Source organism: Salmo salar, unplaced genomic scaffold (assembly GCF_905237065.1).
Source record: "Salmo salar unplaced genomic scaffold, Ssal_v3.1, whole genome shotgun sequence".
Lineage (NCBI taxonomy): Eukaryota > Metazoa > Chordata > Actinopteri > Salmoniformes > Salmonidae > Salmo > Salmo salar.
Genome location: NW_025550568.1, coordinates 1 through 24,714, shown reverse-complemented (window position 1 = coordinate 24,714; position 24,714 = coordinate 1). Strand labels below are relative to the sequence as shown.

Genomic DNA, 24,714 nt, shown 5'->3' with positions numbered 1-24,714 from the left:
AGCTAGGTGGTTGTATTAGGGGTAGTGATGTAGCTAGGTGGTTATATTAGGGGTTGTGATGTAGCTAGGTGGTTGTATTAGGGGTTGTAATGTAGCTAGGTGGTTGTATTAGGGGTTGTAATGTAGCTATGTGGTTGTATTAGGGGTTGTGGTGGTGTAGCTAGGTGGTTGTATTAGGGGTTGTGGTTGTATTAGGGGTTGTGGTGTAGCTAGGTGGTTGTATTAAGGGTTGTGGTGTAGCTAGGTGGTTGTATTAGGGGTAGTGATGTAGCTAGGTGGTTGTATTAGGGGCTGGTAGTGATGTAGCTAGGTGGTTGTATTAGGGGTTGTGGTGTAGCTAGGTGGTTGTATTAGGGGTTGTGATGTAGCTAGGTGGTTGTATTAGGGGTTGTGATGTAGCTAGGTGGTTACATTAGGGGTTGTGATGTAGCTAGGTGGTTGTATTAGGGGGTTGTGATGTAGCTAGGCTGTTGTATTAGGGGTTGTGGTGTAGCTAGGTGGTTGTATTAGGGGTTGTGATGTAGCTAGGTGGTTGTATTAGGGGTTGTGGTGTAGCTAGGTGGTTGTATTAGGGGTTGTGGTGTAGCTCGGTGGTTGTATTAGATGCTGGTTGTGGTGTAGCTAGGTGGTTATATTAGGGGTTGTGATGTAGCTAGGTGGTTGTATTAGGGGTTGTGGTGTAGCTAAGTGGTTGTATTAGGGGTTGTGATGTAGCTAGGTGGTTGTATTAGGGGTTGTGATGTAGCTAGGTGGTTGTATTAGGGGCTGGTAGTGATGTAGCTAGGTGGTTGTATTAGGGGTTGTGATGTAGCTAGGTGGTTATATTAGGGGTTGTGGTGTAGCTAGGTGGTTATATTAGGGGTTGTGGTGTAGCTAGGTGGTTGTATTAGGGGTTGTGGTGTAGCTAGGTGGTTGTATTAGGGGTTGTGATGTAGCTAGGTGGTTGTATTAGGGGTTGTGATGTAGCTAGGTGGTTGTATTAGGGGTTGTGATGTAGCTAGCTGGTTGTATTAGGGGTTGTAATGTAGCTAGGTGGTTGTATTAGGGGTTGTGGTGTAGCTAGGTGGTTGTATTAGGGGCTGGTAGTGATGTAGCTAGGTGGTTGTATTAGGGGTTGTGATGTAGCTAGGTGGTTGTATTAGGGGTAGTGGCTAGGTGGTTGTATTAGGGGTTGTGATGTAGCTAGGTTGTTATATTAGGGGTTGTGATGTAGCTAGGTGGTTGTATTAGGGGTTGTGATGTAGCTAGGTGGTTGTATTAGGGGTTGTGATATAGCTAGGTGGTTGTATTAGGGGTTGTGATGTAGCTAGGTGGTTGTATTAGGGGTTGTGGTGTAGCTAGGTGGTTGTATTAGGGGTTGTGGTATAGCTAGGTGTTTGTATTAGGGGTTGTGATGTAGCTAGCTGGTTGTATTAGGGGTTGTGATGTAGCTAGGTGGTTGTATTAGGGGTTGTGATGTAGCTAGGTGGTTGTATTAGGGGTAGTGATGTAGCTAGGTGGTTGTATTAGGGGCTGGTAGTGATGTAGCTAGGTGGTTGTATTAGGGGCTGGTAGTGATGTAGCTAGGTGGTTGTATTAGGGGTTGTGGTGTAGCTAGGTGGTTGTATTAGTGGTTGTGATGTAGCTAGGTGGTTGTATTAGGGGTAGTGATGTAGCTAGGTGGTTGTATTAGGGGTAGTGATGTAGCTAGGTGGTTGTATTAGGGGTTGTGATGTAGCTAGGTGGTTGTATTAGGGGTTGTGATGTAGCTAGGTGGTTATATTAGGGGTTGTGGTGATGTAGCTAGGTGGTTGTATTAGGGGTTGTGGTGATGTAGCTAGGGGGTTGTATTAGGGGTTGTGATGTAGCTAGGTGGTTGTATTAGGGGTTGTGGTGATGTAGCTAGGGGGTTGTATTAGGGGTTGTGATGTAGCTAGGGGGTTGTATTAGGGGTTGTGATGTAGCTAGGTGGTTATATTAGGGGTTGTGGTGTAGCTAGGTGGTTATATTAGGGGTTGTGATGTAGCTAGGTGGTTATATTAGGGGTTGTGATGTAGCTAGGTGGTTGTATTAGGGGTTGTAATGTAGCTAGGTGGTTGTATTAGGGGTTGTAATGTAGCTATGTGGTTGTATTAGGGGTTGTGGTGGTGTAGCTAGGTGGTTGTATTAGGGGTTGTGGTGTAGCTAGGTGGTTGTATTAGGGGTTGTGGTGTAGCTAGGTGGTTGGATTAAGGGTTGTGGTGTAGCTAGGTGGTTGTATTAGGGGTAGTGATGTAGCTAGGTGGTTGTATTAGGGGCTGGTAGTGATGTAGCTCGGTGGTTGTATTAGGGGTTGTGGTGTAGCTAGGTGGTTGTATTAGGGGTTGTAATGTAGCTATGTGGTTGTATTAGGGGTTGTGGTGGTGTAGCTAGGTGGTTGTATTAGGGGTTGTGGTGTAGCTAGGTGGTTGTATTAGGGGTTGTGGTGTAGCTAGGTGGTTGTATTAAGGGTTGTGGTGTAGCTAGGTGGTTGTATTAGGGGTAGTGATGTAGCTAGGTGGTTGTATTAGGGGCTGGTAGTGATGTAGCTAGGTGGTTGTATTAGGGGTTGTGGTGTAGCTAGGTGGTTGTATTAGGGGTTGTGATGTAGCTAGGTGGTTGTATTAGGGGTTGTGATGTAGCTAGGTGGTTGTATTAGGGGTTGTGATGTAGCTAGGTGGTTACATTAGGGGTTGTGATGTAGCTAGGTGGTTGTATTAGGGGTTGTGATGTAGCTAGGCTGTTGTATTAGGGGTTGTGGTGTAGCTAGGTGGTTGTATTAGGGGTTGTGATGTAGCTAGGTGGTTGTATTAGGGGTTGTGGTGTAGCTAGGTGGTTGTATTAGGGGTTGTGGTGTAGCTCGGTGGTTGTATTAGATGCTGGTTGTGGTGTAGCTAGGTGGTTATATTAGGGGTTGTGATGTAGCTAGGTGGTTGTATTAGGGGTTGTGGTGTAGCTAGGTGGTTGTATTAGGGGTTGTGATGTAGCTAGGTGGTTGTATTAGGGGTTGTGATGTAGCTAGGTGGTTGTATTAAGGGTTGTGGTGTAGCTAGGTGGTTGTATTAGGGGTTGTGATGTAGCTAGGTGGTTATATTAGGGGTTGTGATGTAGCTAGGTGGTTGTATTAGGGGTTGTGGTGTAGCTAGGTGGTTGTATTAGGGGTTGTGGTGTAGCTAGGTGGTTGTATTAGGGGCTGGTAGTGATGTAGCTAGGTGGTTGTATTAGGAGTTGTGATGTAGCTAGGTGGTTGTATTAGGGGTTGTGGTGTAGCTAGGTGGTTGTATTAGGGGTTGTGATGTAGCTAGGTGGTTGTATTAGGGGTTGTGATGTAGCTAGGGGGGTTGTATTAGGGGTTGTGATGTAGCTAGGTGGTTGTATTAGGGGTTGTGATGTAGCTAGGTGGTTGTATTAGGGGTTGTGGTGTAGCTAGGTGGTTGTATTAGGGGTTGTGATGTAGCTAGGTGGTTGTATTAGGGGTTGTGATGTAGCTAGGGGGGTTGTATTAGGGGTTTTGATGTAGCTAGGTGGTTGTATTAGGGGTTGTGATGTAGCTAGGTGGTTGTATTAGGGGTTGTGATGTAGCTAGGTGGTTGTATTAGGGGTTGTGGTGTAGCTAGGTGGTTATATTAGGGGCAGGTCGTGTGTGTACATGCGAGCATTATCAGTCCGGCCGTGGTGGAGGATACGGGGGCCGGTTCTGGTGGGCCGGTCTGGATCAAAGTCCAGGGCCATTCCGCCCCTGCTCTGAGACACTTTGTGGATACGGGCCCTGAAGAGATAAGCTTTGTGTTAGCATTAAGCACAATAGTGATGGATCCACCTATTCATCCTATGTTCTTAGGGAAGGCAGCCATATTGTAGACCTATCAGAGTTTTGAATTAAAAGGCAAGCAAAGGAGGTAGAGGCTCAGGAAAGTGGCTGGGCTTGTTTTCACATAGATCCAGATAGAAATACAGTAGAAATTAAACAGTTATGGCATACACACATTCATCACTTTCTGTGTCTCACGCTCACACACACATACAAAGAACAGTGTGAGGGTCACATAGTGTGGTAGAGGGTGCTGACAGTCCATTTTTTCAGCCTACGTGGGGGGGGGTGTGTCCTTCCATACTGCTGTCGTGTTGCCACGGACATCAGGTAGGGCATTGGCGAAGGGGCGTGACCAGCGTCAGGAACTTTCCCCCTCTGCCAGCCCTGATTAGACGGAGGAGAATGCAAGTGTTCTGAGGGGGTGTGTCCACACTTACAAGGCCCCTCCACTCCGGTCCTGAGGGACTCGGCCCTGCTGGTTGAGACAGAAGTAGTCAGACAGGGGGCATTGTGGGATAGCACCCTCCGTTTCTTGGAGGACTCGTCAGCTGCTACCAAAGGAGGGGTTCCACGGTGGGCATCGCGGGAGCGGTAGGGCTAAGATCCCAGCCACTCAGGTCATTGGCCGACAACTCTAGACAGCCCAGCTTAGCCAATGAGGCAGAGCGTTTCATCAGGGAGGGCAGGGTCAGTCCAGCCTGGCGAATCCGGGCCTCTACCTCTTTGGCTCTCTGCCGGTCGCTGCCCTTCTGCCTCGCCTCCACACCTTCCCCCCACAGATGGCCCACACACTTGGGCACCATGGGTCCACCCTCGCTCTACTGGCGAAGGAACACCCCCATCTCCCGCGTCTCCTTCATGATGTCACCGCGTCCTCGTCCCGGGAGGCTACCCCAGTCTGTGCCCGACTCGAACTCAGTCATCCCCTCCAGACAAAGGAAGTCCATGGAGGACAGGGGGGCATAGCAGAGGGAAGTGTGGTGAGGGGTGATAGGGGTAGGGTGGTGGGAGGGGGGTGAGTGGGTGAGTGGGAGGGACAGGGGAGTTGGGGAGGGGGAGTCATGCTCCTGCCTCATTCGCTGCTCCAGGTGTCTGGTTACGTGGCGCACAGAGCCCATTGCCCAATCACCAGAGAGAGGGACGGGAGGAGAGTGGGAGACAGCTTCCATCTCTTTTGCTTTGTCCTTCACTTCCTATTTGACAGCCTTCACTTCCTGCTGTGACTTTGCAACTTTCTCCTCTACTTCCTGGTTTGACTGACGCATGTCCTGGTCCTGGGAGAGGCTTGTAGACTCTGGTTGGCTGGAAGGACCCGGGAAGCGGCCACAGTGTGCCTCAAGGACTCCAGTTCTGTGACTATGAGGTGAACAGAGACAATGCTCTCCTGAGAAAAGAGAAGAAAAACAAAATAAGAATAAAATATAGAAGTAGTCTTCACATTGCAAAGTTGGTAACTAAAGTTAATTTACAAAGATCATTTTATTTTCAAAGTTCGCAAGTACATTTTCTTAAGCTGCAATATGTATCTTTTTTGGGGCGACCTGACCAAATTCACATAGAAATGTGTGTTATAGATCTGTCACTCATTGAAAGCAAGTCTAAGTGGTAGATCTGTTCTGTGCTCAATTTCTATGCTTCCCGTTCTTAAGGTTAGTTTTTGCATCTTTTACTTTCAGTTTTGTACACTAGCTTCAAACAGCTGAAAATACAATATTTTACAACAGTTTAGATGGTACAATGACTCTACACTCCTGCTTGTTTTGTCAAATATAATGCGAATTATTAGAATTTTATCAACCAGGAAATGGCAGAGCGAATTCTGCATTTTGCAACTTTAAAAAGGTCCAATGCAGCCACTTTTATCTCAATATCAAATCATTTATGGGTAACAATTAGACATCCTCTGGTACTTTGGCGACCTAAGAAAGTATTTTTTCAAACTCACACTTTGGGCTGATGTGTAGGTCTGCTGCATAATCTATGAGCAGAATTACTGTTTTACCTCAATTAGCCACGAAATCCCTAGTTTGAAAGCGACTGTTTTCTTGAAGCTGTGCTGCGCCATTTTTCCTACATTTTCTCCCCACGTAGGCCACCCCCCCTAGCAATTAAAGTTCTAGCCAATGAGCTCCAGACCCTCCTTTTTTGATTGACAGCTTGCAAGAGGCCTGCTAGCGTTATCCAATGAGGTTGCAGGGTGGGTTTAACGGCTCCGTGTACACCACAGCGAGAGAGCGCGATGGATGACATGGTGCACATACTGTATGTGACGTAGTATGCAATTGTCGGGGACCACTTTTGGCTCGTGAGCGCTACTTTCAGAACAACTGGCTAAAAAGTATACAAAAGTACCGGAAAAACCTTACTGTGATCATTTTCAATTAAATTATTAAAAATAAACAATTTGTTTCTTATCAAAGGGAAATGATCAGACTGTCTGGGAGTGGAGGGGAAACCCTGAAAATGTGCTGTTATTGGTCTATTAACTGATGGACTGCCTGGTGATGTCAGAATGAAACCACGGCAAGATGACTGGGAATATGGCTACAGTGTAGCTATTCCCTCCGTAAGGCAATCAAACAGGCAAAACGTCAGTACAGAGACAAAGTGGAGTCGCAATTCAACGGCTCAGACACGAGACGTATGTGCCTCTTGGGTAATTCAGACAGCTGATTGAGGACCTTATTACTGATGAATATGTTCATTTTTTTATGACCGTGTTTTTCTTTCTGCTTGACTTTTGGATTTATATTTTGATGTTTGTATTTTCTGTAATTTCTGTAATTCAGGGCTGATCTGTAAAAAAAAAGAGACCTTGGTTTCAGTATGACTCCATGATAAAATAAAGGTTACATGAAATTAAAATAATTCCCGTAAAGAACTGGGTAAAAAAGCGTTCCAGTTCCCCTCCGCTTTCAACAAACTATAAAAAGGACATGGAATTGCAGGAGCTTGTCTCCTTGAATGAGTTCAAAGCTAAAGTCTAAACTATGGTGGACAAAGTGGGGTGCTGTTTTCACCCCAGAATGCATCACACCTCCCCAAATAATTATTGCCTGTTCAATGTGTAAATGGATGTTTTTAAACTGCTTTGATTTTAATGTTGTCTGAAACTTGGTGTGCTGCTATTTTGGCCAGGTCTCTCTTGGAAAATAGATTGTTAATCTCTTTGAGACTAACCTTGTAAAAGAAATACAAATAGTGTCACCCTCTTCCTCTTCTCGACCTCCTCCTCCGTCGCCTCAGCAGAGGGGTCCTCCTCCTCCTGTCCTGGAGCCCTGGGAATGGGCTGAGGAGTCTGCTGCAGTGCCTGATCAGAAAAGCAGAGGGTCCTCCCATCCTGAGTCAGGCCCTGGAACTTCTCTCTGGCGCTGAAGAAGTTGATGTGGTCTGTGCTGAGAGCCAGGGACCCCTCTGCGACAGAGTCCTGAGGGGGGGCACTGGGCTGGCTGATGAGCACCTCACTACTGGAGGGTTGTTGGGGTCCTGAACTGTCCACGGTCTAGTTTCTCATAAGGCACTGGTGCGTACTGCTCTTGGGATCCTGCTGTTTGTGTGCTTATTACCGGGGTCCTCAACAACAACTCAGGCACCTGTGACTGGCGGGACTTTGGCATCAGGCAAGTTGGAGGACGGCTCCTTGGCTTTTGGAGTCTCATCTGCGCTGGAGGGGGTAGGGGAGAGGGGGAGGTGGTGAAGGGAGGGGGGCAGGTCAGGGCGCCCGACCGCCACAGTCTCTGCCACGGTGGAAACACCAGGCACCAGCCAGGGTAGAGACTGGGTCGAGGGGTCCTCAGAGTCACACAGGCCGTTGGACAGAGGGGGGGACGGAAGACACACAGACCCAGCCAGGGGAGCACTGTCTGGGGGATCCAACCCTCGGGACTCCCCCTGAGAACCAGTGGAGGGACTAGTACTAGCTGTTGCTGAAGGCTTCTGGTCAACAGTATGGGAGGACTGGACCCCACTGCCTACTGACTGGACCCTACTGACTGGACCCCACTGACTGGACCCTACTGACTGGACCCTACTGACTGGACCCTACTGACTGGACCCCACTGCCTACTGACTGGACCCTACTGACTGGAGCCCACTGACTGGACCCCACTGCCTACTGACTGGACCCTACTGACTGGACCCTACTGACTGGACCCCACTGCCTAGACCCTACTGCCTAGACCCTACTGACTGGACCCCACTGCTTACTGACTGGACCCTACTGACTGGACCCCACTGCCTACTGACTGGACCCTACTGACTGGACCCTACTGACTGGACCCCACTGCCTACTGACTGGACCCTACTGACTGGACCCCACTGCCTACTGACTGGACCCTACTGACTGGACCCTACTGACTGGACCCTACTGACTGGACCCCACTGCCTACTGACTGGACCCTACTGACTGGACCCCACTGCCTACTGACTGGACCCTACTGACTGGACCCCACTGACTGGACCCCACTGACTGGACCCTACTGACTGGACCCCACTGCTTACTGACTGGACCCTACTGACTGGACCCCACTGACTGGACCCTACTGACTGGACCCCACTGCCTACTGACTGGACCCTACTGACTGGACCCTACTGACTGGACCCCACTGCCTACTGACTGGACCCTACTGACTGGACCCCACTGACTGGACCCCACTGCCTACTGACTGGACCCTACTGACTGGACCCCACTGACTGGACCCCACTGCTTACTGACTGGACCCTACTGACTGGACCCCACTGACTGGACCCTACTGACTGGACCCTACTGACTGGACCCTACTGACTGGACCCCACTGACTGGACCCCACTGACTGGACCCTACTGACTGGACCCCACTGCCTACTGACTGGACCCTACTGACTGGACCCTACTGACTGGACCCTACTGACTGGACCCCACTGCCTACTGACTGGACCCTACTGACTGGACCCCACTGCCTACTGACTGGACCCCACTGACTGGACCCTACTGACTGGACCCCACTGACTGGACCCTACTGACTGGACCCTACTGACTGGACCCTACTGACTGGACCCCACTGCCTACTGACTGGACCCCACTGACTGGACCCCACTGCCTACTGACTGGACCCTACTGACTGGACCCCACTGCCTACTGACTGGACCCCACTGCCTACTGACTGGACCCCACTGACTGGACCCCACTGCCTACTGACTGGACCCTACTGACTGGACAACACTGACTGGACCCCACTGCCTACAGACTGGACCCCACTGACTGGACCCCACTGACTGGACCCCACTGCCTACAGACTGGACCCCACTGCCTACTGACTGGACCCTACTGACTGGACCCCACTGCCTACTGACTGGACCCTACTGACTGGACCCCACTGACTGGACCCCACTGCCTACTGACTGGACCCTACTGACTGGACCCCACTGACTGGACCCCACTGCCTACAGACTGGACCCCACTGACTGGACCCTACTGACTGGACCCCACTGTTTACTGACTGGACCCTACTGACTGGACCCTACTGACTGGACCCTACTGCCTACTGACTGGACCCTACTGACTGGACCCTACTGACTGGACCCTACTGACTGGACCCTACTGCCTACTGACTGGACCCTACTGACTGGACCCCACTGCTTACTGACTGGACCCCACTGCCTACTGACTGGACCCTACTGACTGGACCCTACTGACTGGACCCTACTGACTGGACCCCACTGCCTACTGACTGGACCCTACTGCCTACTGACTGGACCCTACTGACTGGACCCTACTGCCTACTGACTGGACCCTACTGACTGGACCCTACTGACTGGACCCTACTGACTGGACCCTACTGCCTACTGACTGGACCCTACTGACTGGACCCCACTGCTTACTGACTGGACCCCACTGCCTACTGACTGGACCCTACTGACTGGACCCTACTGACTGGACCCTACTGACTGGACCCCACTGCCTACTGACTGGACCCCACTGCCTACTGACTGGACCCTACTGACTGGACCCTACTGACTGGACCCTACTGACTGGACCCCACTGCCTACTGACTGGACCCTACTGCCTACTGACTGGACCCTACTGACTGGACCCTACTGCCTACTGACTGGACCCTACTGACTGGACCCTACTGACTGGACCCTACTGACTGGACCCTACTGCCTACTGACTGGACCCCACTGACTGGACCCTACTGACTGGACCCTACTGACTGGACCCCACTGACTGGACCCTACTGACTGGACCCTACTGACTGGACCCTACTGACTGGACCCTACTGCCTACTGACTGGACCCTACTGACTGGACCCCACTGCTTACTGACTGGACCCCACTGCCTACTGACTGGACCCTACTGACTGGACCCTACTGCCTACTGACTGGACCCCACTGCCTACTGACTGGACCCCACTGACTGGACCCCACTGACTGGACCCCACTGCGTACTGACTAGACCCCACTGCCTACTGACTGGACCCTACTGACTGAACCCTACTGACTGGACCCTACTGACTGGTCCCCAGTAGCAGCTGACTGGTCCCTAGTTGTGGAGGTCAACTGAGCTTCAGTCCTAGTCTCCTGGTTAGTGTTCAGTTTATTTTCCTGGTTAACTGTGGTATTGGGCTGGCTACTGGACCATACCACCTTCCCTGCACTAGAGGGGTTCCCACACTCAGAGACGGACCGCACCACCTGCTCTGTGTCGGAGGGAGTTTCCAGCGGCTGCAACAGCTCCTGCAGGGTAGGTACGGCGGGACTGTTGCCCTGGTTACAGGGGTCGAAGCGGCCCACGGTGTGGGGTTGGCGGGCGGGCTTACACAGCGGCTCGTGGTGCTCTGATAGGTCGCTGTCCGAGTGGGAACGCCACAGCTTGTTGTGCCTCTGCTTACTGTGGGTGAAAGAAAAAAGGTAGAAGTGGCAGAACAAGAGGAAGAAGAGAGATATGTTAGTCAATGCTAGTAGGTTCCTCTATCCAGCTACATAGCAGACTACATAGTAGGCTACATAGCAGGCTACATAGCAGGCTACATAGCAGGCTACATAGCAGACATTCCTGAGGACAGGGAGACTGGCTGCTCATTGGCTAGGAGATGTAGTGTGCTACCTATATCGCCCCCACTAGAATCCCCATACTTTAATAAAGACAGCTTCAAATCAATCATTTCTACGCCCAGGGACATGTACTAGTCTGTGGCGATCTAAATGCCAGAACCGGTCAAGAACCTGACAGCCTCAGCACACAGGGGGACAAACACCTACCTGGAGGTGACAGCATTCCCTCCCCATGTGCCCCCTAGGCACAACTATGACAACATAAGCAACAAAAACGGGTCACAACTTCCTGCAGCTCTGTCACACGCTGGGTATGTACATAATCAATGGTAGGCTTCGAGGGAACTCCTATGGTAGGTACATCTATTGCTCATCTCTTGGCAGTAGTACTGTAGACTACTTTATCACTGACCTCAACCCAGAGTTTCTCAGAGCGTTCACAGTCAGACCACTGACATCCCTATCAGACCACAGCAAAATCACAGTCTACTTGAACAGAGCAATACTCAGTCATGAGGCATCAAAGCCAAAGGAACTGAGTAATATTAAGAAATGCTATAGATGGAAGGAATGTAGTGTGGAAACGTCCCAAAAAACAATTAGGCAACAACAAATTCAATCCCTTTTAGACAACTTCCTGGACAAAACGTTCCACTGTAATAGTGAAGGTGTAAACTTGGCAGTAGAAAATCTAAACAGTATATTTGACCTCTCAGCTTCCCTATCAAATCTAAAAATGAACAACAAAAACAAATGGTTTGATGAAGAATGCAAAAACCTTAAGGAAATTGAGAAATCTGTCCAACCAAAAACATCGAGACCCCAAAAACCTGAGTCTACACCTTCACTATGGTGAATCACTAAAACAATACAGAAATACAGTACGGAAAAAGAAGGAACAGCACGTCAGAAATCAGCTCAATGTAACTGAAGAATCCATAGAATCTAACCACTTCTGGGAACATTGGAAAACTCTAAACAAACATGAAGAGTTATCTATCCAAAATGGAGATGTCTGGATAAACCACTTCTCCAATCTTTTGACTCTATAACAAAGAACAAACAGCAAAAACATATACATGATCAAATACAAATCTTAGAATCAACTATTAAAGTCTACCAGAACCCACTGGATTCTCCAATTACCTTGAATGAACTACAGGACAAAATACAAACCCTCCAACCCAAAAAGGCCTGTGGTGTTGATGGTATCCTCAATGAAATTATAAAATATACAGACAACAAATTCCAATTGGCTATACATAAACTCTAACATCCTTAACTCTGGCATCTTCCCCAATATTTGGAACCAAACACTGATCACCGCAATCCACAATCCGCGAAAACCAAATTTGACCCCAATAACTACCGTGGGATATGTGTTGGTTGTTGTTAGATGAGTGTGTCCTGTGTTGGTTTTTGTGAAGTATTTTTGTAGCCGCTGATCTGAGGTATGCGTGTGCCCTTACAACGCAGTGTGTCTGATTATTGATATTGTGTACTTACGTTTCTATTCTGTTTTGTTCCCAGGGGGAAGGGGAAGGCACCTTGGGAACGCTTAGGCAAGAGGCCTGCGGGCATACATATACCCGTAGTATATACTCTGTCTATGTACACTAGGTAAGACCTGGGCATACATATACCCGTAGTATATACTCTGTCTATGTACACTAGGTAAGACCTGGGCATACATATACCCGTAGTATATACTCTGTCTATGTACACTAGGTAAGACCTGGGCATACATATACCCGTAGTATATACTCTGTCTATGTACACTAGGTAAGACCTGGGCATACATATACCCGTAGTATATACTCTGTCTATGTACACTAGGTAAGACCTGGGCATACATATACCCGTAGTATATACTCTGTCTATGTACACTAGGTAAGACCTGGGCATACATATACCCGTAGTATATACTCTGTCTATGTACACTAGGTAAGACCTGGGCATACATATACCCGTAGTATATACTCTGTCTATGTACACTAGGTAAGACCTGGGCATACATATACCCGTAGTATATACTCTGTCTATGTACACTAGGTAAGACCTGGGCATACATATACCCGTAGTATATACTCTGTCTATGTACACTAGGTAAGACCTGGGCATACATATACCCGTAGTATATACTCTGTCTATGTACACTAGGTAAGACCTGGGCATACATATACCCGTAGTATATACTCTGTCTATGTACACTAGGTAAGACCTGGGCATACATATACCCGTAGTATATACTCTGTCTATGCACACTAGGTAAGACCTGGGCATACATATACCCGTAGTATATACTCTGTCTATGCACACTAGGTAAGACCTGGGCATACATATACCCGTAGTATATACTCTGTCTATGTACACTAGGTAAGACCTGGGCATACATATACCCGTAGTATATACTCTGTCTATGTACACTAGGTAAGACCTGGGCATACATATACCCGTAGTATATACTCTGTCTATGTACACTAGGTAAGACCTGGGCATACATATACCCGTAGTATATACTCTGTCTATGTACACTAGGTAAGACCTGGGCATACATATACCCGTAGTATATACTCTGTCTATGTACACTAGGTAAGACCTGGGCATACATATACCCGTAGTATATACTCTGTCTATGTACACTAGGTAAGACCTGGGCATACATATACCCGTAGTATATACTCTGTCTATGTACACTAGGTAAGACCTGGGCATACATATACCCGTAGTATATACTCTGTCTATGTACACTAGGTAAGACCTGGGCATACATATACCCGTAGTATATACTCTGTCTATGTACACTAGGTAAGACCTGGGCATACATATACCCGTAGTATATACTCTGTCTATGTACACTAGGTAAGACCTGGGCATACATATACCCGTAGTATATACTCTGTCTATGTACACTAGGTAAGACCTGGGCATACATATACCCGTAGTATATACTCTGTCTATGTACACTAGGTAAGACCTGGGCATACATATACCCGTAGTATATACTCTGTCTATGTACACTAGGTAAGACCTGGGCATACATATACCCGTAGTATATACTCTGTCTATGTACACTAGGTAAGACCTGGGCATACATATACCCGTAGTATATACTCTGTCTATGTACACTAGGTAAGACCTGGGCATACATATACCCGTAGTATATACTCTGTCTATGTACACTAGGTAAGACCTGGGCATACATATACCCGTAGTATATACTCTGTCTATGCACACTAGGTAAGACCTGGGCGGACCATCCCCTCTATTTTGGTTAGTGCACCAGGTGGTGCTAGTTAGGTAAGTAGTGGGTAGGCAGGTAAGGTAGGAGAAGGGGCTTTGACATTTACTTTCTTTGCTTTGGTTCCGTTCAGCCCCTTTTCCCCAAAAATACCGTGTGATGGAATAAATTCCTTGTAAACGGTACCACTCTCTGCCTTTGTCATCCTTACTCGCACCTACAGTCCCATACCTCTTTCACACCACGGGGAGTTGAGTTGTAGCAGGGTGTTGCATTCCCTCTTCCTAGACCAAAATAATGGTGTTCCAAAAAGGTCCAGTCGCCAGGACCCCAAATACAAATTCCATCCAGACACCGATGCCCTAGAGCACACAAACTATACATACCTCGGCCTAAACATCAGCGCCACAGGTAACTTCCACAAAGCTGTGAACGATCTGAGAGACAAAGCAAGAAGGGCCTTCTACGCCATCAAAAGGAACATAAAATTCAACATACCAATTAGGATCTGGCTAAAAATACTTGAATCAGTTATAGAACCCATTGCCCTTTATAGTTGTGAGGTCTGGGGTCCGCTCACCAACCAAGAATTCACAAAATGGGACAAACAACAAATTGAGACTCTGCATGCAGAATTCTGAAAAAATATCCCCAGTGTACAACGTAAAACACCAAATACTCCATGCAGAGTAGAATTAGGCCGATACCCGCTAATTATCAAAATCCAGAAAAGAGCCGTTAAATTCTACAACCACCTAAAAGGAAGCGATTCCCAAACCTTCCATAACAAAGACATCACCTACAGAGAGATGAACCTGGAGAAGAGCCCCCTAAGCAAGCTGGTTCTGGGGCTCTGTTCACAAACACAAACAGACCCCACATAGCCCCAGGACAGCAACACAATTAGACCCAACCAAATAATGAGAAAACAAAAAGATAATTATTTGACAAATTGGACAGAATTCCCAAAAACCAGAGCAAACTAGAATGCTATTTGGCCCTAAACAGAGAGTACACAGCGGCAGAATACCTGACCACTGTGACTGACCCAAAATTAAGGAAAGCTTTGACTATGTACAGACTCAGTGAGCATAGCCTTGCTATTGAGAAAGGCCGCCGTAGGCAGACATGGCTCTCAAGAGAAGACAGGCTATGTGCACACTGCCCACAAAATGAGGTGGAAACTGAGCTGCACTTCCTAACCTCCTGCCAAATGTATGACCATATTAGAGACACATATTTCCCTCAGATTACACAGATCCACAAAGAATTCGAAAATAAACCCAATTTTGATAAACTCCCATATCTACTGGGTGAAATACCACAGTGTGCAATCACAGCAGCAATATTTGTGACCTGTTGCCACGAGAAAAGGGCAACCAGTGAAGAACAAACACCATTGTAAATACAACCCATATTTATGTTTATTTATTTTCCCTTTTGTACTTTAAACAGTTACAACACTGTATATATAGATAATATGACATTTCAAATGGTCTTTATTCTTTTGGAATGTCATGTTTATGGTTCATTTTTATTCTTTATTTCACTTGTGTTTATTATCTACTTCACTTGCTTTGGCAATGTTAACATATGTTTCCCATGCCAGTAAAGCCCTTAAATTGAATTGACTCCACTAATTCCCACCAGAGTTTGTGTGTGTGTGTGTTTGCGTGTGTGTGTGTGGCACAAACACAAATCTATTTCTCACGGCACGACTAACGTATCGACATAGAATGTCTTTACTGTGGTGTAGGTTATTGTGTTGTAACTGTGAGAGCAGTCTAATGAAGAGTGTGTGTGTGTGTGTGTATGTATGTACCTGGCCAGCAGTATGCCCTGGTACTCCTCTAGCTGTCTCATGAAGGAGGGGTTAGGTTTGGTGACGGCACGTTGCTCCTTAACATGGTCAAATGCCCTCTCCAGGTCCCAGCCATACTCCTTCATAGCGTAGGCTATCACTGTGGACGCAGAGCGACTCACACCCATCTTACAGTGCACCAGACACTTAGCTCCCGCTTTCCTACAGAGGCACAGACGGATGTTCTTTAACACACCCTACAACTGGTTAAGGGACTGACGTAGGGAGAACAGAGACCGAGAGAGAGTAGCGAGAGAGGGAGAGAGTAGAGGGAGAGGAGTGTAGAGCGAGAGAGGAGCGTAGAGCGAGAGACAGAGAGGAATGTAGAGCGAGCGAGAGAGGAGTGTAGAGCGAGAGACAGAGAGGAATGTAGAGCGAGCGAGAGAGAGGAGTGTAGAGCGAGAGAGGAGCGTAGAGCGAGAGACAGAGAGGAATGTAGAGCGAGCGAGAGAGAGGAGTGTAGAGCGAGAGACAGAGAGAATGTGGCGAAGCGAGAGAGATGTGAGGCGAGAGAGAGAGTGTAGAGCGAGAGACAGAGTGTAGAGCGAGCGAGAGAGGAGTGTAGAGCGAGAGACAGAGGAATGTAGAGCGGCGAGAGAGAGAGTGTAGAGCGAGAGCGTGGAGCGAGAGACAGAGAGGAGTGTAGAGCGAGAGAGGAGTGTACGAGAGAGAGTGTAGAGCGGCGAGAGAGAGGAGTGTGGAACGAGCGAGAGAGAGGAGTGTAGAGCGAGAGGGAAAGGAGTGTAGAGCGAGAGAGAGGAGTGTAGAGAGCGAGCGAGAGGAGTGTAGAGCGAGAGAGAGAGAGAGAGGAGTGTGGAGCGAGAGAGAGGAGTGTAGAGCGAGCGAGAGAGAGGAGTGTGAACGAGCGAGAGAGAGGAGTGTAGAGCGAGAGGGAAAGGAGTGTAGAGCGAGAGAGAGAGGAGTGTAGAGAGCGAAAGCGAGAGGAGTGTAGAGCGAGAGAGAGAGAGGAGTGTAGAGAGCGAGCGAGAGGAGTGTAGAGAGTGAGCGAGAGGAGTGTAGAGAGCGAGCGAGCGAGAGGAGTACATTTTACATTTTAGTCATTTAGCAGACGCTCTTATCCAGAGCGACTTACAGTAGTGAATGCATACATTTCATGTATTTTTATTTAAAAAAAAAATAATAATTGTAATGGCCCCCCGTGGGAATCGAACCCACAACCCTGGCGTTGCAAACACCATGCCCTACCAACTGAGCCACAGGGAAGGAGTGTAAAGAGCGAGAGAGAGGAGTGTAGAGCGAGAGAGAGAGAGAGAGGAGTGTAGAGCGAGCGAGAGACAGAGAGGAATGTAGAGCAAGCTAGAGAGAGGAGTGTAGAGCGAGAGACAGAGAGGAATGTAGAGCGAGCGAGAGAGAGGAGTGTAGAGCGAGAGAGAGGAGTGTAGAGCGAGAGACAGAGAGGAATGTAGAGCGAGCGAGAGACAGAGAGGTGTAGAAGCGAGAGAGAGGCGTAGAGGCGAGAGACAGAGAGGAATGTAGAGCGAGCGAGAGAGGAGTGTAGAGCGAGAGACAGAGAGGAATGTAGAGCGAGCGAGAGAGAGGAGTGTGAGCGAGAGAGGCGTGAGAGCGAGAGACAGAGAGGAATGTAGAGCGAGCGAGAGAGAGTGTAGAGCGAGAGAGAGAGGAATGTAGGCGAGAGAGAGAGAGGGTGTGGAGCGAGAGAGGAGTGTAGAGCGAGGACGGGGGGGGGTGTGGGCGAGAGACAGGGGGTGTGGGCGGGGGGAGGGGAGAGTGTGAAGCCGGCGAGAGAGGAGTGTAGCAGAAGGAATGTGGAGCGGCGGGGGAGAGGTGTCAGCGGGGGGGGGCGTGGGCGAGGACAGAGGAGTGTGACGAGGGGTAGAGCGAGAGAGGAGTGTAGAGCGAGCGAGAGGGGTGTAGGCGAGCGAGAGAGGGAGTGTAGAGCGAGCGAGAGAGAGGAGTGTAGAGCGAGAGGGAAAGGAGTGTAGGCGAGAGGAAAGGAGTGTAGAGCGAGAGGGAAAGGAGTGTAGGCGAGAGGGAAAGGAGTGTAGAGCGAGAGGGAAAGGAGTGTAGAGAGAGAGAACGTGTAGAGAGAGAGAAAGTGTAGAGAGTCCACACAGACCAGAGTCAGTCGGCCAGTCCGGTAGTGACTCACTTGGCTCTGGAGATGAACTTGTAGGTGTCGTTCCAGTAGGCTAGCAGGTCTGTAGCCTCCTCATCATACACACGGATGTTATGGTATTCAAACACACCTGGGAAGAAGTTGTCGATCTCCTTGTCACGTTCAGAATATACATCACACTGGGGGGAGGGGGGGGTGGAGAGAAAGGTGGACAGGTTGTCAGTATAGATGTGTAGGCAAAGTAGAGCTAAATAGAATTTATGTTGAGCAGTGCAGTATGGGAGTAGTAGTTCTCCAGAGCATGCCTTACCCACTGTCCTGCAACTCCTCCAGATTGGATGCGTTCCACTCAGAGCCCTGGAGGGAAACCAAAAATATATGAGAGCCAGACAGACAGACGAGCCAGAGAGCCAGAGAGACGAGCCAGAGAGCCAGACAGACGAGCCAGACAGACGAGCCAGAGAGCCAGACAGACGAGCCAGACAGACGGACAGAGAGCCAGACAGACGAGCCAGACAGACGAGCCAGAGAGCCAGACAGACGAGCCAGACAGACGAGCCAGACAGACGAGCCAGACAGACGGACAGAGAGCCAGACAGACGTGCCAGAGAGCCAGACAGACAGACAGAGAGCCAGACAGACGAGACAGAGAGCCAGACAGACGAGCCAGAGAGCCAGACAGACGGACCTACCAGGTAAACATGGTTGAATATCTCAGTGGGACTGTCCATCTGACCCAGGATCAGGATCATCTCATTGTCTATGTACTCCTTAAACTCACACAGGTTACACACCATGTGCACCTCCAGCTCTGTGCGGATCTAGAACAGAACACACAGGTTAAACACACACACACACACACACACACACACACACACACACACACACACACACACACACACACACACACACACACACACACACCGACAGAACACACAGGTTAAACACACACACAGACAGACAGACAGACAGACAGACAGACAGACAGACAGACAGACAGACAGACAGACAGACAGACAGACAGACAGACAGACACACACACACACGACAGAGCACACAGGTTAAACACACACACACACCGACAGAGCACACAGGTTAAACACACACACACAAGACATGCATTTCCAACACGCTACTACCAGAATACGACAACTAAGAGAGTATGTTATGCACACACACACACACACACACACACCTCTTTGCAGGTGACATTCTCCAGGTCTTTCTGCATCATAATCTCTCTCAGACAGTGTTGATCAGACGCCCATCCTCTCTCTTTCAGTCGGCCTGGAAACACGCGGCGCCAGTCAAAGTTTTTCTTTTCTCAAGGTTTTACTGCTAACCTACAAAGCATTAAATGGGCTTGCTCCTACCTATCTCTCCGATTAGGTCCTGCCGTACATACCTACACGTACGCTACGGTCACAAAACGCAGTCCTCCTTACTGTCGCTGAAAATCAACCTAAAAACAGCTGGAGGCAGGGCTTTCTCCTATAGAGATCTATTTTTTATGGAATGGTCTGCCTATCCATGTGAGAGCGAGACTCGGTCTCAACCTTTAAGTCTATATTGAAGACTCATCTCTTCAGTAGGTGCTATGATGTAATGTAGTCTGGCCCAGGAGTGTGAAGCTGAACGGCAAGGCACTGGAGCAACGAACCGCCCTTGCTGTCTCTTCCTAGCCGGTTCCCCTCTCTCCACTGGGATTCTCTGCCTCTGAACTTGTTATGGGGGGCTGAGTCACTGGCTTACTGGTGCTCTTCAATGCAGTGCCTAGGAGGGCTGAGTCACTGGCTTACTGGTGCTCTTCAATGCAGTGCCTAGGAGGGGTCCACCCATCGTGCCAGGCTTTTTTCACGATACTTGACTTGGAGTGGGTTGAGTCACTGACGTGATTTTCCGGTCCGTTTTTGCGTCCCGTCGGGCTCGTGCGGTGGACGAGATATTCGTGGGCTATACTCAGCCTTGTCTCAAGGTAGTAAGTTGGTGGTCTGTTGATATCCCTCTAGTGGTGTGGGGGCTGTGCTTTGGCAAAGTGAGTGAAGTTATATCCTGCCTGGTTGGCCCTGTCAGGGTATTGTCGGACAGGGGCCACAGTGTCTCCTGACCCTCCTGTCTCAGCCTCCAGTATCTATGCTGTAATAGTCTATGTGCCAGGGGCTAGGGTCAGTATGTCCTATCTGAACTTGGGTATTCTCTCTCCCTCTCTCCCCTAGGACCATACCTACCTGGCCTGATGACTCCTGGCTTTCCCCAGTCCACCTTGTCGTGCTGCTGATCCAGTTTCTGCTGTTTTGCCTGTGGCTATGGAACCCTGACCTCTTACCTTGTCCCGGATCCTCTCCTGACATTTACTCCTGAGTTGCTGACCTGTTGCACCCTCTAAAAACATTGTGATTATTATTTGGACCCCTGCTGGTCATCTATGAACATCTTGAAGAACAACCTGGCCTTAAATGTCCATGTACTGTTATCTTCACCCGGCACAGCCAGAAGAGGACTGGCCACCCCTCAGTGCCTGGTTCCTCTAGGTTTCTTCCTAGGTTCCTGCCTTTCTAGGGAGTTTTTCCTAGCCACTGTGCTTCTACATCTTTATTGCTTGCTGTCTGGGGTTTTAGGCTGGGTTTCTGTTCAGCACTTTGTGACATCTGATGTAAAAGGGCTTCATAAATACATTTGATAAGTGTTTGTGTGAGATCACCCTCCTCCTTGACTTCAAAACAAGACGCTGACCCTTTCATTCCTCCTTCCTTCCATCCATCTTTCATAACCCCTCCCCCTCCCCCTCTACCCCTTCCCCTCCAGTTCTACCTGTTCTCCAATTTCCAGCACCACTATGTGAGATTTTAACTATAACAAATATTGTCTATTATATTGACAAGATAGTCGAGTGACTGGCTCTAACAATGGAAATATATGTCCACAAAGATGGAAGGCAGGAGGAAGGAGGCAAGATCAGGTGGGACCATTCTCAGCCAATGAGAGGGCAGATAGGCGTGTGAACAACAGGCCATAGAGATAGATAGAGGACTCATCTTTTGTATGTGTGCCATTATAGTGTTTGTGGCAGCATTGAGGCCATCTCCATTTTAAAGTAGTACATTTTCCTTCTTCATTGGCTGATTACTCCCCAACTCATAGGAATCCCCCAACCAGTTGTCTACTTTTTAAATGGTAGAAGCCCTTAATGGCAATGGCCAAGATTAAAACGGGTTATATCCATGATGAGTCCTCCATCTATCTCTCTGACTATTTCTAGAAGGTTCTCTTTTGGTCCATAGAAACAGAACTGATGATGTTAAAACACTCCCTCTAATCTTGATTCATTCAAATGAGACTATAATCACAAGCCCAGCAGACTGGGCTCATGACAGAGTTAGTCCTTAGGTCCCAAGCTTAAAGATGAGCTCTGTGCAAAAGCATTCTGGGAAGACTCCTGGTGCTGTGAAGCTCAATAAACATGTAAACATACATGTCACTACACACTGGGTGTTTCTCAAAACGCATACTACCGTGCTCCGAGCACGTAAATTGGAGAACGGGAGGGTCGGAGTATGAGTCCAAATGAAAGTATCGAAAGCGGAGCACGGAGTGGACTTCTCGGATGCCTACTCCGTTTGTACATCATTTTGAAGCATGCATCAATGCAAGCTTCAACGGAATGCACAGAAATATGACCAAAACATGCCCATTCACATCTCATGTTTTCTGACTACAATATGTTATCGTGATACACTAATAAATAAATACATTCTGTGTTAATTTTGGCATGTTTGCGTAGATACGCAAGCCCATAGTAAGTCAATAGGGCTAACTGGCTAGCTAAAACTGTTAGCTAGCTAGCTACAACTGTTAGCTAGCTGCTACAACTGTTGGCAGCTAGCTACGAACTGTTAGCTAGCTAGCTACTACTGTTAGCTAGCTAGCTACCCACAAAGAATTTACATCTACCTTGCGTAACATTAGTTTTTAGGTCATTTTTGTCTGTTTAACTAGCTGACTAGCTACATTAATATGAGTCACATATTGCTAGCGGATTATTATGAAGTAAAACATTTGCTTTGAGTATATCTTGTTTCATCTCTATTGTTGCCATTGTCCTGGCTGGAAGATGCTTCTCAAATGTTTTCTGCATTTTCCACACTCTCGTCCTCCCGAAAGTGTCCAGTAATTAAGAAAACGTCCTGGGAGAATGCACTCTGGGCACGGTAATCTGCATATTGAGAAACACCCACTCTTTATTTTACTGGGCATCTGTTTTTAATGCTATAATCAAGTGATTCAGATATCCAATTTATTAATAACACATGTTGGAAAATAAACTTGAACCAGTCCAACACGTTATGGGAGGCTGTCTGTGACACTCACACGTCAGAGAAGAGCACGGGACCGTCGGCATGATGTGATTGAACGTCCTGCATGGCGTTCCACTTTCGTTGATGCGTGATTGGTCAGAGGAGACCCGACTCTGGTAGTAGCTGACCCAGGTCAGGAACAGGCTGCCGGGGAAGTAGTTATGAACAACGAGCCACCTCACACGCCTTGTGGAAGCGACTGCAGAGCAGACCTGGTAGGGGAGAGAGAGTGGTGGAGGAGAGAATATAAAGAGAGAGGGGTGGTGGGAGAAGAGAGGGAGAAAGAAAGAAAGAGAGAGGGGTGGAGGGAAGAGAGAGGGGTGGAGGGAAGAGAGAGGGGGGTGGAGGAAGAGAGAGAGAGCGAGAGAGAGGGGTGGAGGGAGGAGAGAGAGGGGTGGAGGGAGGAGAGAGAGAGAGAGCGAGGGGTGGAGGGAAAAGAGAGGGGTGGAGGGGAGGAGAGGGGGCGGAGGGAGGAGAGAGGGGGGAGGAGAGAGAGGGGTGGAGGGGAGGAGAGAGGGGAGTGGAGGGAGGAGAGAGAAGGGTGGAGGGAGGAGAGGGGGGCGGGGGGAGGAGAGAGGGGGTGGAGGGAGGAGAGAGAGGGGTGGAGGGGAGGAGAGAGAAGACAGAAGAGAGCGAGGGGTGGAGGGAAAAGAGAGAGGGGTGGAGGGAGGAGAGAGGGGAGTGGAGGGAGGAGAGAGAAGGGTGGAGGGAGGAGAGAGAGAAGACAGAAGAGAGCGAGGGGTGGAGGGCAAAGAGAGAGGGGTGGAGGGAAAGAGAGAGGGGTGGAGGGAAAAGAGAGAGGGGTGGAGGGAAAAGAGAGAGAAGAGAGAAGAGAGCGAGGGGTGGAGGGAGGAGAGAGAAGGGTGGAGGGAGGAGAGAAAGAGAAATTGATCATTGGTGGGACATTTAGATGGTAAATGGTAAACTAATCAAGATATATCAGAAAACACTAGCTAACACGGTGCAAACATACCAATAAACAGCATATTGAAAGGTGAAGACCTAAAACGGTGTACTCACCACATGGCCTGCACTGATACAGGCTTGAATACATGGACCCTGTTATCAGTGGACACACTGAAACCCCTGACAGAGAGGAAAGGAGGGAGAAACAGAGGGACAGAGGAAAGGAGAGGGACAGAGGAAAGGAGAGGGACAGAGGAAAGGAGAGGGACAGAGGAAAGGAGAGGGACAGAGGAAAGGAGAGGGACAGAGGAAAGGAGAGGGACAGAGGAAAGGAGGGAGAGAGAAAATGAGGGAGAGAGAAACAGAGGGAGAGAGAAACAGTAGAACAGAGGAAAGGAGGGAGAGAGAAAATGAGGGAGAGAGAAATGGAGGGAGAGAGAAACAGAGGGAGAGAGGAAAGGAGGAAGAGAGGAACAGTAGAACAGAGGAAAGGAGGGAGAGAGAAACGGGGGGACAGAGGAAAGGAGGGAGAGAGAAACGGAGGGACAGAGGATCAAACAAGCAGTCAAACTCCTCTGAACCATACGTCAGTATAGTGTGTTGGTCTGTCAGTATAGTGTGTTGGTCTGTCAGTATAGTGTGTTGGTCTGTCCTGTCAGTATAGTGTGTTGGTCTGTCAGTATAGTGTGTTGGTCTGTCAGTATAGTGTGTTGGTCTGTCCTGTCAGTATAGTGTGTTGGTCTGTCAGTATAGTGTGTTGGTCTGTCAGTATAGTGTGTTGGTCTGTCAGTATAGTGTGTTGGTCTGTCCTGTCAGTATAGTGTGTTGGTCTGTCAGTATAGTGTGTTGGTCTGTCAGTATAGTGTGTTGGTCTGTCAGTATAGTGTGTTGGTCTGTCCTGTCAGTATAGTGTGTTTCTTCTTAGTTGTTCTGTCTTGTTGGTCTGTCAGTATAGTGTGTTGGTCTGTCCAGTATAGTGTGTTGGTCTGTCAGTATAGTGTGTTGGTCTGTCCTGTCAGTATAGTGTGTTGGTCTGTCAGTATAGTGTTTGGTCTGTCCTGTCAGTATAGTGTGTTGGTCTGTCAGTATAGTGTGTTGGTCTGTCCTGTCAGTATAGTGTGTTGGTCTGTCATATAGTGTGTTGGTCTGTCCTGTCAGTATAGTGTGTTGGTCTGTCGTCAGTATAGTGTGTTGGTCTGTCCTGTCAGTATAGTGTGTTGGTCTGTCATGTATAGTGTGTTGGTCTGTCAGTATAGTGTGTTGGTCTGTCCTGTCAGTATAAGTGTGTTGGTCTGTCAGTATAGTGTGTTGGTCTGTCCTGTCAGTATAGTGTGTTGGTCTGTCAGTATAGTGTTTGGTCTGTCCTGTCAGTATAGTGTGTTGGTCTGTCCTGTCAGTATAGTGTGTTGGT

At 48.6% G+C, this 24,714-nt stretch overlaps 1 pseudogene; it reads right to left on the bottom strand.

The window, feature by feature from the left end:
• Nucleotides 1–3,504: 3,504 nt before the first annotated feature.
• On the bottom strand, nt 3,505–23,483 carry LOC123739544 (protein phosphatase Slingshot homolog 2-like; annotated as a pseudogene).
• Nucleotides 23,484–24,714: the final 1,231 nt, after the last annotated feature.